The sequence below is a fragment of the Hemitrygon akajei genome, chromosome 6, assembly GCF_048418815.1.
Source record: "Hemitrygon akajei chromosome 6, sHemAka1.3, whole genome shotgun sequence".
In the NCBI taxonomy this organism is placed as follows: domain Eukaryota; kingdom Metazoa; phylum Chordata; class Chondrichthyes; order Myliobatiformes; family Dasyatidae; genus Hemitrygon; species Hemitrygon akajei.
This window is the reverse complement of record NC_133129.1, coordinates 15,518,525-15,532,588: the sequence shown is the minus strand read 5'-3', so window position 1 is coordinate 15,532,588 and position 14,064 is coordinate 15,518,525. Positions and strand designations below refer to the sequence as shown.

The following is a 14,064-nucleotide window of genomic DNA, read 5'->3' as shown; positions in this document are numbered from 1 at the left end:
CAAAAAACAACTTTCTTTAAACTCTGACCATCAGTGATTGACACTAATTCTAGAAACCCGCTGTGGGAAAAAGTTTTATTACAGAAAGCTTGGCAAACGCCAAAAGACATTTTCTTTTCATTGTTAAGGAGGGACTCACAACTAATTGAATTTTTTTGAATAAACTTTTTGTTTTATAAAAGACGAAATATTTGGACTTCTCAGGAGTTGAGTCTTTTGGTAATGGAATGATCTAGTTACATCAAAGGCAGTTTGTCTAGGCAGACCTTACAAACAGACAAAACCCTTTTTCTTTTATACTAGCTGAAAGGCAGATCTAATGTTACCACAGCTCCTCAGGATAAGCCACTGGCCTTTATTGCCTGATCAACAATGGTTCTCTTCAGCTACCGTTCAATTTTACTGCTTTCTCAGGCATACAGGTATCTCAGCAGCTGTTTCAGAACATTCAGATCTATGATCCTTGTGAGCTGCTGAACAAGTTATTTAATTTGGAATGTGTTTTGAATAGCAATCACAATGAAACATGGGCCCAATTGTGCTGCTGCCAATGAGGTTAATGTTTTTTCTTGCCAAAATACTCCTGGATACAAAATGTTGCCAACTTTTTAATTTGTTTCTTTTTGTTTGTCGCTTATACAAAGCAACCCTGGTTCCAATATAATAGAGACCATGAGTCTTTTGCTGAGATGTGTTAGCAGTTTCTGGTGGTGCTCCCAGGACTGAATGAACTTCAAATGCAGACAGAAGTGAGAATCTCAAGTATATGAATTGGAAAGGGTATTCAGTCAGGAGGAAGGTGAAGTTCTGTAAGTGGAATTAAACACTGTTCCTCCGTATTCACTGCAAAGGGTTCAAAGAGTCTGCCATGTGACCTCCCACATATATCGTTGATGAGTCTATGAGGTGCAGGAAGTTGCAAACTCAAGTCAGCTCCATCATGGGCACTAACCTCCCCAGCACTCAGCATCAAGAACATCTTCAAAAGGCAATGCCTCACAAAGGCAGTATCCATCTTTAAGGACTCCCATCACCCAGGACATGCCCTCTTCTCATTGCTACCATCGAGGAGGAGGTACAGGAGCCTGAAGACACGCACTCAAAAATTCAGGAACAGTTTTGTCCCCATGGATTTCTGAATGGACAATGAGCCCATGTACACTACCTATTTTCTTTCTTTTTTTGCACTCTTTATTAAACAATTATATTTTTTCTTATTGGAATCTATAGATTCTTTTATGGTGTATTGGGATGTACTACTGTCACAAAACAATGAATTTCATGACATACTGTTTGCCAGTGATATTAACCCTGACTCTTTCCAACTTGCTGCAACACAACTATTGTTTGCCAGTGGAAGAATTCTCACTACTCAGGAGAGCCACGATTGCTCATTGCCATCATAGGACAGTAGTACAGTGAGAAGAGTTGCTACAACTCCAACTACCCAGGCTCAGAGGTTGTTCTTCACCCTGCACCATAGATGATCTGCTGAGTTCCCTCGGCATTTTGTGTGTGTTACTCTGGAATTCCAGTATTTGCAGAATCTCTTGAGTTCAGGTCATATCAGAGTAGTTTATTGTGATAATGTAATTTCGTTGCAGAACAGTGGCAGTGAGCAGACTTTCTACAACTTCCAACAAAACAGGTTCAAACATCAACTGTTTCTTCCTCTTCATAGATGCTGCCTGAGCTGCTGAGTTCCTCAAGCACTGTGTGTGTGTGTGTGTGTGTGTGTGTGTGTGTGTGTGTGTGTGTGTGTGTGTGTGTGTGTGTGTGTGTGTGTGTGTGTGTGTGTGTGTGTGTCTGTGTGTTCCTTAAGATTTTCAGCATCTGCAGAATTATCTTTTTTTCATATTAGATTAGTTTAATATGACTTACATCAGAGTGCAATGAAATTCCTCACTTACTTGAAGCTTACACAGTAAACACGGTAATAATAACTGTAACAACACATGCAAAGCAGCAGAATGGATGTGTATATTACTGTTGTCTCAAGTCGTGCAAGAAGAAATACTACAGTGGAAATAATGGAATCAGAATCAGGTTTATTATCACGGACGTACTGGATGTTGTGAAATTTGTTGTTTTGAAGCAGCAGTACAGTGTAATACATAAAAAAATAATTGAAGTTACAATTATATATGAAATAAATAAGAAGTGCAAAAAGAAAGCAAAAACTGAAGAGCTCATGGACCATTCAGAAATCTGATGGTGGAGGCAAAGAAACTGTTCCTAAAATGTGAGTGTGTGTCTTCAGGCTCCATCCTGATGATGGGCCTTGGCCCGAAATGTCGACTCTTTATTCCTTTCGATCAACACTGCCTGACCTACTGAATTTGTTCGGCATTTTGTGTCTGTCTGATCTACATCAGTGTTAATGATCCAGAGGTTCATCACAAACTATCATCCTGTCTTTACAAGGAACTCAGCAGCATCTGTGGAGGGGAATAAACAGTCAACGTTTCAGACCAAGACCGGAAAGGAAGGCTTTTCCTTCCAACATTCTTGTCAGCCAGGAGGACTGATTTATTTTATTTACTGACAGACAGCACACAGCCCTTCCGGCCCTTCGAGCTGTGCCACCCAGCAATCCCCCAATTTAATCCCAGCCTAATCACATCGATGCTGCCTGGACTGCAGAGTTCCTCCAGCATTTTGTGTGTGCTGGTTGGCTTTCCAGCATTGGCCAATTTTCTCTTGTTTTTGACAATTCACAATGACCAATTCACCTAGCAACGGGTACACCTTTGGAATGTGGGAGGAAACCAGAGCATCCAGAGGAAACTCACGTGGTCATAGGGAGAACGTCCAAACTCCTTACAGGCAGCAGCGGGTCACTGAATCTTATCAGTCAAGATTTCATTTATGTGTCACAGTTACATTGATACATCGAAACATACAGTGAAATGCACATTACAGGCCCTTTGGCCCACAATATTGTGCTGACCATGTAACCTACCTGTTCATCTTTCAAATGAGGAAGGAAACCGGAACACCGGAGGAAACCCTTGTAGTCACCGGGAAAACATACAAATTTCTTACAGAGAGTAGCAGAACTCTGTGTGTGTGTGTGTGTGTGTGTGTAGGGAGGGTAGGGAGGAGAAAAGGCACTTGTTTTGTTTTGTTGCTTGCTGTGTTCTGCATTGTTCTACTTCCGAGCATTGTGGACTCGCTATGTTGGTGCCACAATGTGTAGCAACACTTACAGGTTTTCCCCAGCACATTCTTAACGCAAATGACACATTTCACTCTATGTTTTGATGTAAACATGATAAGTGTATCTGGATCTCAATCTGAAGCTGAGGATGTTAGACATCTCTTTCAGCAAGATGGAGAGCTGTACTTCACAGGTTAAGCAATAAAGATTGAAGGAAAGAGACTGGACACCCGCTATGGTAGTTACCCAACCCAATGCATTAGACGAACAAGGGGGTCAGCAGGAATAAAAGTCACTGGGTGGGAGTTTCTTTGATTAAATGAATAGTCTCTGCAGGGGCAGGTCACTAGTGAAGCAATTTTTCAAGTTTGGAGAAAACCGTACAGCTAATTATACTCTTACAAAAGGTCAATGCCTGACTATCATCTGGTGTTTATTCAGAGTGGCTGCACGGCATAGTGACATTCAGAAAAGAGCATAACATTCAAATGGCTGAGCTCATCCATACAGGCTCACGGGGAAAGCATTAACGTCCAACACTGGCACTTCAGAAAACAGGCTTACAATTTGTTCAAAGTTCAAAATTCAAGGTAAATTTAGTATCAAAGTACATATACATCGCAGTATACAACACTGAGATTTCTTTTACTGGCAGGCAATCACAGTAAATACAAGAAAGCCAACAGCGAGGAAGACCCGAGGGTCAATCAAGTTAAGCGCCCTGCCGAATCAGAAGGGTCAGGTACAGGCCAAATCAAGGTGGCAGGGTCCAGACCCCAGAGCTTACTGAAGCAACTGAACCTGATATTTGGACATCAATTTAGGTGCCAGGCGAGATTGAAAAGGTCAGTGTGTCGGGGCCTGAGGCGAGGGACGGGCCAGTTCAGCATACTGCTCTGTGATATTTACTCAGCTCTGCGCTGAACTAGGGGTCTCGTGTTCTCTTTGAGGATGTCAATTCAGAACACCATTCGCATGATTTGTTGCTTTTTTTTCTGTCTGCATATTAGGTGTTCTACATTCTTTTTTATGAGTTCTTTTGGGTTTCTTTGTTTTGCAGCTGTCTTTTAGGAAATGAATCTCAAGGCTGCATAATGTATATGTACTTTGAACTTTGAATCACTGAACGACCACACCCAACAGGGGCAACTACCAATGTGCAAGAAAACCTACAAACTATGCAAATACAAATAGAAAGGCAAAAAAAAACTATGATAATAAATAAACAATAAAAATTTCAAGAATATGAAATGAAAAGTCCTTGAAAGTCAGTCCTTTTCATAGGAATAGTTCAGTAATAGGGCAAGTGAAGTTATCCCCTCGGGTTCAAGAGCCTGATGGTTGAGGGGTAATAACTGTTCCTGAAACTGGTGATCTGGGTTCAGAGGATCCTGTACCTTCTTCCTGATGGCAGTATTGAGAATAGAGCATGGCCTGCTTTAACAGTAAGACACTGCTATAAAAATGGCATACGGGATTGTTGGATCCTGATGGTTTTGATCCCAAGTTCTTCGGAAGTCAAGAATTCGGCATAAAACCTGTTGCTTATGGCCAGTTTTATAAAGCACTTTAAGAACAAAGAAATTAGGAAAGAGGAATGGTGAGAGCAGAGCCTAGGGAAGGGACGGTGAAGGCAGAAAAGAAAGATTGATCCAATGTGGTCTGGTCTTCTTATACCAACTTGCTAATTCCATTGAACTTCCATAGATAACAGTTAACCAATGAGACAGCTCCTATTCCAGTAATGGGATACCCACAACAGTAACCACTAAAATACACACTGAACAATTACATGTACATTGGTAATTATACATAAATACAAACATGTACGTAACCTAGGTTAATTAAGCCCAAAGACGTAATGTTAGAAAGCTCCACCTGTGGAGGGATGAAAACTAGGTTTACTGAATTAAAAAAAGAACTTGAAAAAAATAGCTATGCAAGAATGAGGCATGGCTGACAGAGGTGTGGACAAGCGACAGAAACACAGCAAACTATAAAAACTAACTAAAGATATAAACTGTTAAAAGTGGAGTTAGTAGTTAGTATCTCTGCCCTACTTATTGGAAATCCTCAGGGTGAAACCCGGGAGGAGAGATGATAGCAATAAAAGATTATTGAAGCTACAGCTATAACGAGCACCAGCTATAGCAAGACAATATCGGTAGCAAGCAGTGTTAACGGTCTCCACTGAGTAGCTGGGAATTAGTTTCATTAAATCATAACAAGGGATTTGGTGAGTTAAAACACTTCTACTGTTCTGAGTGTATAATTTGTGTGTGAAACATGTTCAGTAGTGTTGTAACAGAAAAATGTTTGGAAATAATAATGTGATATTGAGTTATTTTGAAATAGAAAATAGAATGCATTTAAGAACTAACAGATTGCAACCCTGCTGTGCACAGGTCACATTTCTTTTGTATAAGTTTTGTGAGTCGGCTTTCCGTGGCGGACCCACCACTTCATCCAATGAACCAAGAAACAAGATGGTGAGCCACCCTAGATTGAAGAACCAGAGTGGTTCCAGATGCTGGGAGAGTCCAGTACCAGAGGGCATGGTTTGAGAATAAGGGGTAGGTCATTTAGGACAGAGTTAAGGAAAAACTTCTTCTCCCAGAGAGTTGTGGGGGTCTGGAATGCACTGCCTCGGAAGGCAGTGGAGGCCAGTTCTCTGGATGCTTTCAAGAAGGAGCTAGATAGGTATCTTATGGATAGGGGAATCAAGGGATATGGGGACAAGGCAGGAACCAGGTATTGATAGTAGATGATCAGCCATGATCTCAGAATGGCGGTGCAGGCTCGAAGGGCCGAATGGTCTACTTTTGCACCTATTGTCTATTATCTATTGTAAAATATTTCTAGACGTAGAGGAATTAGTACAGTTGGATGTATAAGTTTATTTTTCATTCGAAGGATCTGAATTTGATTTTCTCGAAGAACTGATTACTTTTGCAAATTCTGTGATAAGTTAATGAATGAGATTTACTTTGTTTAAAAGTTGTGATGTTGGAGAATTGTGAAAGGATTTAAGCTGTATATATATTTTCACTCCGCTGTTGAATTTGAATTTGTAGGCATGACCTGAAACTGAAACTGAAGTTAACGATAATACTTAAGAATAGGAATTCAATTAGTTTCCTAACTAACTAGGAATAAATAAAAAGGCAAATGTTAGTCCATAAACCTTTAAATAGGGAATAACACTAGATCTAATTAGTTAGAGATATTGGAGTAATAAAGATTATTCTAATGAATCCCACTAATTCTAACAAAAAAGGAATTTGGTTTTTGTTTGATATCTGAGATTTGAAATCTAAGACAGAATATTGGAATTTTATATGTTGTTGCTCATGTAAATATTTTGAATATATTGCTTTTTTTTATAAATAAACTTACTTCTAGAAGTATGTGTTTTCTATTCACTGCCTCCTCACAATACCTAGAGCTTCTGATGGCCCACTGGCACCTAGTGTAGTACTATTTGATTTGATTGTCTCATAAAGAGTGCGGTGAGCAGTCACAGGAGATAATGCAAGCAATACACAGGTGTAAGAAAATTAAACTACAAGGAAAGTAACAGTTTTGCAATCTAGTCCAACAGGATCCTAGCCTTTCCCATTCCAACATGTCAGTTCATGGCCTCCTCTACTGCCACAATGAGGCCACACTCAGGTTGGAGGAGGAACACCCCATATTCAATCTGGGTAGCCTCCAATCTGATGACGTGAACATTGATTTCTCAAACTTTTGGTAATTGCCCCCCTCTCTTTCACCATTCCCCAATCCCATTTCCCTCTCTCACCTCATCTCCTTACTTGCCCATCACCTCCCTCTGGTGCTCCTCCCCCTTTTCTTTCTTCCATGGTCTTCTGTTCTCTCCTATCAGATCCCCCCTGCTCCAGCCCTGTATCTCTTTCACCAAGCAACTTCCCAGCTCTTTACTTCACCCCTCCCCCTCTCCCAGTTTCACCTATCACCTTGTATTTCTTCCTCCTCTCCCCCCACCTTCTTACTGTGACGTCTCATCGTTTTTCTTCAGTCCTGATGAAGGATCTCAGCCTGAAATATCGACTGTTTACTCTTTTCCATAGATGCTGCCTGGCCTGCTGAGTTCCTCCAGTGCTTTGTGTGTGTCGCTCAGATTTCCAGCATCTGCAGATGTTCACTAGTTTAGGGTCCTAATCTTCATTAGATTCACATTAACGTTTAGATTTATTTATCACATGTCCTGTACTTCAAAACATACTGTGATATGTGTAATTTCCATTAACAACCAACACACCTTGCAATGTGGTGAAGGCAGCCACGCATTCTGGTGCCAATTTAGCATCCCACAATGTCCATCATAGTAACAGCAATAGCAAAACTAGCCCCCTTTCCACCCCACCGCTCACCAATCTGGAAGCAATGTGGCGGTTTGAGAAGCTGACTCAGCATCATAGTCTCGTGGGCAGTAGGGGTGGGTGATAAGTGAACATAGCAAAGTACAGGCCCTTCAGTCCACGATGTTGTGCCAACTTTTTAACCTACTCTGTCATTAATCTAACTCTTCTCTCTCACATAGCCCTCTATTTTTCTATCATCCATGTGCCTATCTAAGAGTTTCTTAAATGTCCCTCTTGTATCTGCCTCTACCACCAACCTTGGCAGGGCATTCCATGCACCCACCACTCTCTGTGTAAGAAGTTACCACTGACATCCCCCTCCCCCCCCCCCCCATACCTTCCTCCAATCACCTTAAAATTACGACCCCTTGTATTAGCTATTTCTACCCTGGGAGAAAGTCTCTGGTTGTCCACTCTATCAATGCCTCCTATCAACTTGTACCCCTCTATCAAGTGTCTTCTCATCCTCCTCCTCATGAACATGGAAGCAATGACAGAGAACAGAACATACAGCAAAGGAATAGGCCCTTTGGCCCACAATATTGAGGTGAGTCAATTAAATTAGTAAGCAAATGGCTGTCATGATTCTGGTTGGCCATTCCCCTTTAACACTTCTTTCTCCCTGTTCATGTCCCAATTTCAGTCAATTGCTGCTAGTTACCCAATTACCGTACATCTGGCTTTCATCAGAGACTGGGAAATAAATACGATGGCGACTCTATCACAGGTTGCCAGTTCGTTGGTCAATTCTCGTGTGATGCTTTGTTCCCTGTTCCGATTAGAACCGGTAGTTCTAAGTTCTGCTCTAATTTCTAGAGAGTCTCTGTGAATCCCGTCTCCTTGTCAAGATCCCTCTGGTTTCCTGCTCTACGTTCAGGTCTACGCCAGCCTCCCCAACTGAGTTGACGTGCCAGTGTCCTGCACTTGGGTTCTCCTCTGTTGCCCCCGTGTAACAATGGCCAACTAAACTAATCTCTTCTGCCAACACAATGTCCATATCTCTCCATTTTCCTCACATTCACATGCTGATCAAAATGTCCCTTAAAAGTCCTTACTGTATATACCTCTGTCACCACCCCAGGCAGTGCATTTCAGACACCCACTACTCTCTGTGTAAAACACTTGCCCCTCACATCTCCATTGAAATTACCCCTCTCTCACCTTAAATGTCTGCCCTCTAGTATTAGACATTTCAACTCTGGGGAAAAAAAGATATTGTCCATTTACTCTATCTATGCCTCTCATTATCTTATAAACTTCTGTCAAATCTCCCTTCAGCCTCTGGCACTCCAGAGAAAACAAACCAAGTTCATCCAACTTCTCATGACAGCACATGCCCTCTAATCCAGGCAGCATCCTGGTAAACCTCTTCTGCACCCTCTCCAAAGCCTCAACATCCTTCCTATAATGGAACTATATGCAATACTCCAGATGCAAACTAACTAGAGTTTTATAAAGCTACAGCACAACTTCCTGACTTTTGAACTCAGTGTTTCGATGAATAGAATCAAGCATGCCATATGCATCCTCAACCTCCTTATCAACGCGTGTAGCCACTTTCAGGGAGCTATGAACCTGACCCCAAGATTCCTCTGCTCATCAACACTGCTAAGGGTCTTGCCTTCTGGAGCAGTGGAGAGAATGAATGTGTCAGAAGATAGGTTTTCAAGAAGGAAAAGTATTTCATATTCCTTACGGGAGGCATCCCATTGAAGAAACCGACCCACAACACTTCAGCACCCCTGTGCCATTGGTTTGTATGTCCTATGTGTGTTGATGTGTAAGGAAAATGTGGTACCAGGCACCATTCAAGCCACCAAATTGATCTGACAATCAGGGTGCAGCCGAGTATAAAAAGCTTTCATTTTTGTCACCTTTTTTTAAAAAAACTCAAGGGAAGAGAGCATGAGACCCAGGCAACTGAAGGTGCAAACTGAGGATTATATAGAAATAGATCTCCCTGCAGAGATTTAAACATGAGGTAACCCAGTGAGCTCACTAATCTGAGAGATAATAAATTCAAATCCAAACACAATTTCAAATTCAATCGGGAAATTGAAATTCAGTGTCAAAATAAGAGCGAACTTAAAGGTTTAAAAAAATCAGCACAAAGCTGCCAGATTATTGTGAAAATGCGATTTGTTCACTAATGTCTTTAAATGGAGGAAACTTGGCTTACTCACCCTGTCTGACCTAACTGGAGCAGACCCTTTCCAACGATATTTAACTTTCAACAGCATCGTGCATTAGATCAGTGAGCTAGCAGATGTACTGGCTGACTGTGCTGATGAAGCTGACCTCCTTCCCACTCACCTGGTGTCACCTATCACCTGCCAGTTGTATTCCTTCCCCCTTCCACCTTCTTATTCTGGTGTCTTCCCCCTTCCTTTCCAGTCCTGAAGAAGGATGTCAGCTCAAAACATTGTCTGTTTATTCCTTTCCATAGATGCAGCCCTACTGCTGAGTTCCTCCAGCATTTTGAGTGTGTAACTCTGGACTTCCAGAATCTCTTGTGTTTATGAAGCTGGCCATCTCTCCTTTGTTAGTACAATGAAGCTATGATAATGCAAGATGTTGGTGAGGCCACACTTGGGCTACTGTGTACAGTTTTGATCACCCTGTTAGAGGAATGTATAAACTAGGAGCCCAGACAAGATTTCTCAAGATCATGAACACTAGAGATTGTCCAGGTGCTGGAAATCTTGAGGGACGCACATAAAGGGCTGGAGAAGCTCAGCAGATCAAGCAACAGGAAAGGAATAAATAGTCGATGTTTTGGGCCAAGGCCTTTTATTGGGACTGGAAACCAAGGGGGAGAGGAGAAGGAGTACAAACTGACAGGTGATTCATGAGACCAGGTTAGGGATGGGGGGGGGGGGCTGTTGGGAAGAATGAAGTAAGAGGCTGGGAAGTGATAGGTGGAAGAAGTAAAGAGCTGAAGAAGAAGGAATCTGATAGGAAAGGACAGTGGATCGTGGGAAAAAAGGGAAGAGGAGGAGAATCAGAAAGAGGTGATGCAGGTGAGGAGAAGAAAACGGATAAGAGGGGAGCCAGAATTGGGAATGTTTAAAAAGAGAAGGGGAGGGGGAGAAATTACAGGAAATTGAAGAAATTGATGTTCATAGTACAGGGTGTTGTCTGAACTTTGGGCCCTGAGTTAAATGAGAGTGTGTAAACGAGGACTTAGTTCCCCAGAACATTGGGGATTGAGGGGTGACCTGTTAAAGAGTCATAGACAGGGTGAAAGCACAAAGTCTTTTTCCTAGGGAGAGGATGGCAAACACGACACAATAGCTTTAAGCTCAGAGATGAGGGATTTAAAAGGGACACCAGGGTAGCTTCTTGACACAAAGGGTGGTGCATATTTGGAATGAGCTGCCAGAGATAGTGGATGAGCAGTCAACACCAAAGCCCTTGACTGTGAAGTAGTGGTTGTGGCTCAGGCCATCACCGGTAAAGCCCTCCCCACCTACATCTACATGCAATGCCTGTGCAGGAAAGCAGCAGTCATCATCAGTGACATCCTCCATCCAGGCCATGCTCTCTTCTCACTGCTGCCACCAGGAAGAAGTTACAGGAGACTCAGGACTCACACCAACAATCAGGAACAGTTAATACCCCTGAACCATCAGGCTCTTGAACGAAAGGAGATAACTTCATTCAACTTCACTTGCCCTATCACTGACCAGTCAATCTACAGACTCACTTTCAAGGACTCTTCATCTCACGTTCTTGATATTCATTGCTTATTTTTTATTATTATTATTATTATTATTATTATTATTATTATTATTATTATTATTATTATTATGTCTTTCTTATTATTTGATAGATTTATAGATAAATAAATCACAGGATTGTGATGACGTATATATATTTTGATCATAAATTTACTTTGAACTTTAAACAATAATAGCGTCTAAAAGCTATCCAGATAAGTATATGAATAGAAGAGGTTTAGAGGACAGCCATAGCCATTAGTGTAACGCTATTACAGCCCAGCGAGCTGGGATCGATTCCACCACTTGCTGTAAGGAGTTTGTATGTTCTCCCCATGACCACACGGGTTTACTCCAGGTGCTGTGGTTTCTTCCTACATTCCAAGGACATTGGTCACAGTGTAACTTTGTGGAATGGGCTCGTATGGCTGGAAGGGCCTGTTACTGTGCTTATCACAGTAAAATGAAAAATAAAAAATAAAGCAGGCAGATGAGATTAGCTCACTGGGCAAGACAACTGGCATGGATGAGTTGGGTGGAAGGGCCTGTTACCACATTGTTTAAGGAGATAATTTCACTCAAATTCACTTGGTCTATTACTGAATTGTTCCCACAACCAATGGACTCACTTTCAAAGACTTTTCACCTCATGTTCTCGATACTTATAGCATATTTATTTATCACATTTTTTATTTTGTATTTGCAAGGTCTGGTTTTTTTTGCACATTGGTTGTTTGTCTTCCTGTTGGGCATGATCTTTCATTGATGTGATTGTGTTTGTTGGACTTACTGTGTATGTGCGCAAGAAAATGAATCTCTGGGTTGTGTATGGCAACATATGCACTTTGATAATAAATTTCCTTTCAACTTGAACTTTTATGAATTTGTGACTCTGAAAGGGTAAAGGGTAAGTAGTTTCAAGTTCCTGGATGTCAATATCTCTGAAGATCTATCCTGGGCCCAACATATTGATGCAATCACAAAGAAGGCACGAAAGTGACTATAGTTCATTAGGAGGAGAACTGGAATGTCACCAAAGACACTTGTAAATTTCTACAGATGTACGATGGAGAACATTCCAACTGGATTCATCACTGTCTGTTATGGAGGGTCACGGCACAGGATCAGAAAAAGTTGCAAAAAGTTGTAAACTCAACCAGCTCCATCACTGGCAGAAGCCTCCCCAACATCTAGGACACCATCAAAAGACAATGCCTCAAAAAAGGTGGAATCCATCATTAAGGATCCCCATCACCCAGGATGTGCTGTCTTCCTATTGCTACCATCAGGGAGGAGGTATATATAGATATGGGGTGGTGGTGGTGGTGGTGGTGGTGGTGGTGGTGGTGGTGGTGGTGGTGGTGGTGGTGTGTGTGTGTGTGTGTGTGTGTGTGTGTGTGTGTGTGTGTGTGTGTGTGTGTGTGTGTGTGTGTGTGTGTGTGTGTGTGTGTGTAATAATTAATAGTTTGTATTATTATGCATTGGAATGTACAGCTGCCACCCACCACTAAACAACAAATTTCACAACATATGGCCATATATTAAGCCTGATTCTGATTCTGACTGCAAGTGCTCTGTCAGAGGTCTCTGTAATCTGAGAATAAGTTTAAAAATAAAGAACTGAATGGTCTACTTTCCATCAGACTTACAGATTGTGTTAGTTCCAAATTAATTATTCATTGTGGAAAAGCTTGCATAGCTAAAAAGTTATTATTCAGACCAGTCAGCAGAGTGGTGTAGTGAGTAGAGCCACAGTCTCATATGCCAAAGATACAGGTTCAGTCCTGCAGTCGGGTGCTGTCTGTGTGGGGTTAGTGTGCAACCACATAACCACGGCTCGGCCCACGTCCCAAATGCGTGTGGGCCAGTAGGTTAATTGCCCCTAGTCAAGGTGAGTTATAAAACCTGGGGAGGAGTTAGAAACATAGAAACGTATAAAACCTACAGCACAATATGGGCTCTTTGGCCCACAATGCTGTGCCGAACATATACCTACTTTAGAAATTACCTAGGGTTACCCATTGCCCTCTATGTTTCTAAGCTCCATGTACCTATCTAGGAGCATAGAAAAATAGAGGCCTAGGGCTAACCCTAGGTTAACATATGTTAACGGATGTGTGAGGAGAATTACAAATTTGGATAATTGTAGGGTTAGTGTTACTGGTCAGTTCAGCCCTGGTAAGCAGAAGAGCCTGTTTCCATGCTGTATAAACCTATGACTCAATGACTCTGTAAAACATTGCTATAAATAGAGATCAAAGCCAAGGATTAATTGGAGATGTCAACGGTAATACAATGATGAATTGCAATACATTAGGGGCATATGATTTTCTTGTGCATAAGTTTAAAATCTGAATAAATTAGCTGGAGAATAACCACTCGAAAAAAAACAAAATATTATTTGCTACAGTAAAATAGGTGTGAATTCTTTTGAATTAAAATGCAGTTTAGATCAGAGTTACAATATAGCAGCACTGCCTCCTCAAAGTTCTGCAGCAGGGAATTCCAAGGAATCACAGCAACTTTGGAGAAGAACATAGAATATACAATACTGTACATTGCACAAACAGGCTCTTTGGACCACAATACTGAGCTAAACCTCTTAGCTAATGACACCTAATTCTTTCTTCCTGGTCCATATCCCTGAATTCTCTGTATATTCATGAGTCACGGAGCAATACCGCACAGGCATCCTGGCAGTACGTTCCAGACACCACCGCTTTCTGTGTACAAAACGTACCCCACACATATTTGAACAATCCTCCTTCACCTTAAATGCATTCCCTCTAGTCATTAGACA

The 14,064-nt window shown here is 41.6% G+C and overlaps 1 protein-coding gene across 1 annotated transcript in view; it reads right to left on the bottom strand.

Moving 5' to 3' along the window:
* The window catches only part of poln (polymerase (DNA directed) nu), a 293,465-nt gene that overhangs the window by 41,067 nt on the left and 238,334 nt on the right, over positions 1–14,064 (bottom strand). The window lies entirely within an intron of this gene.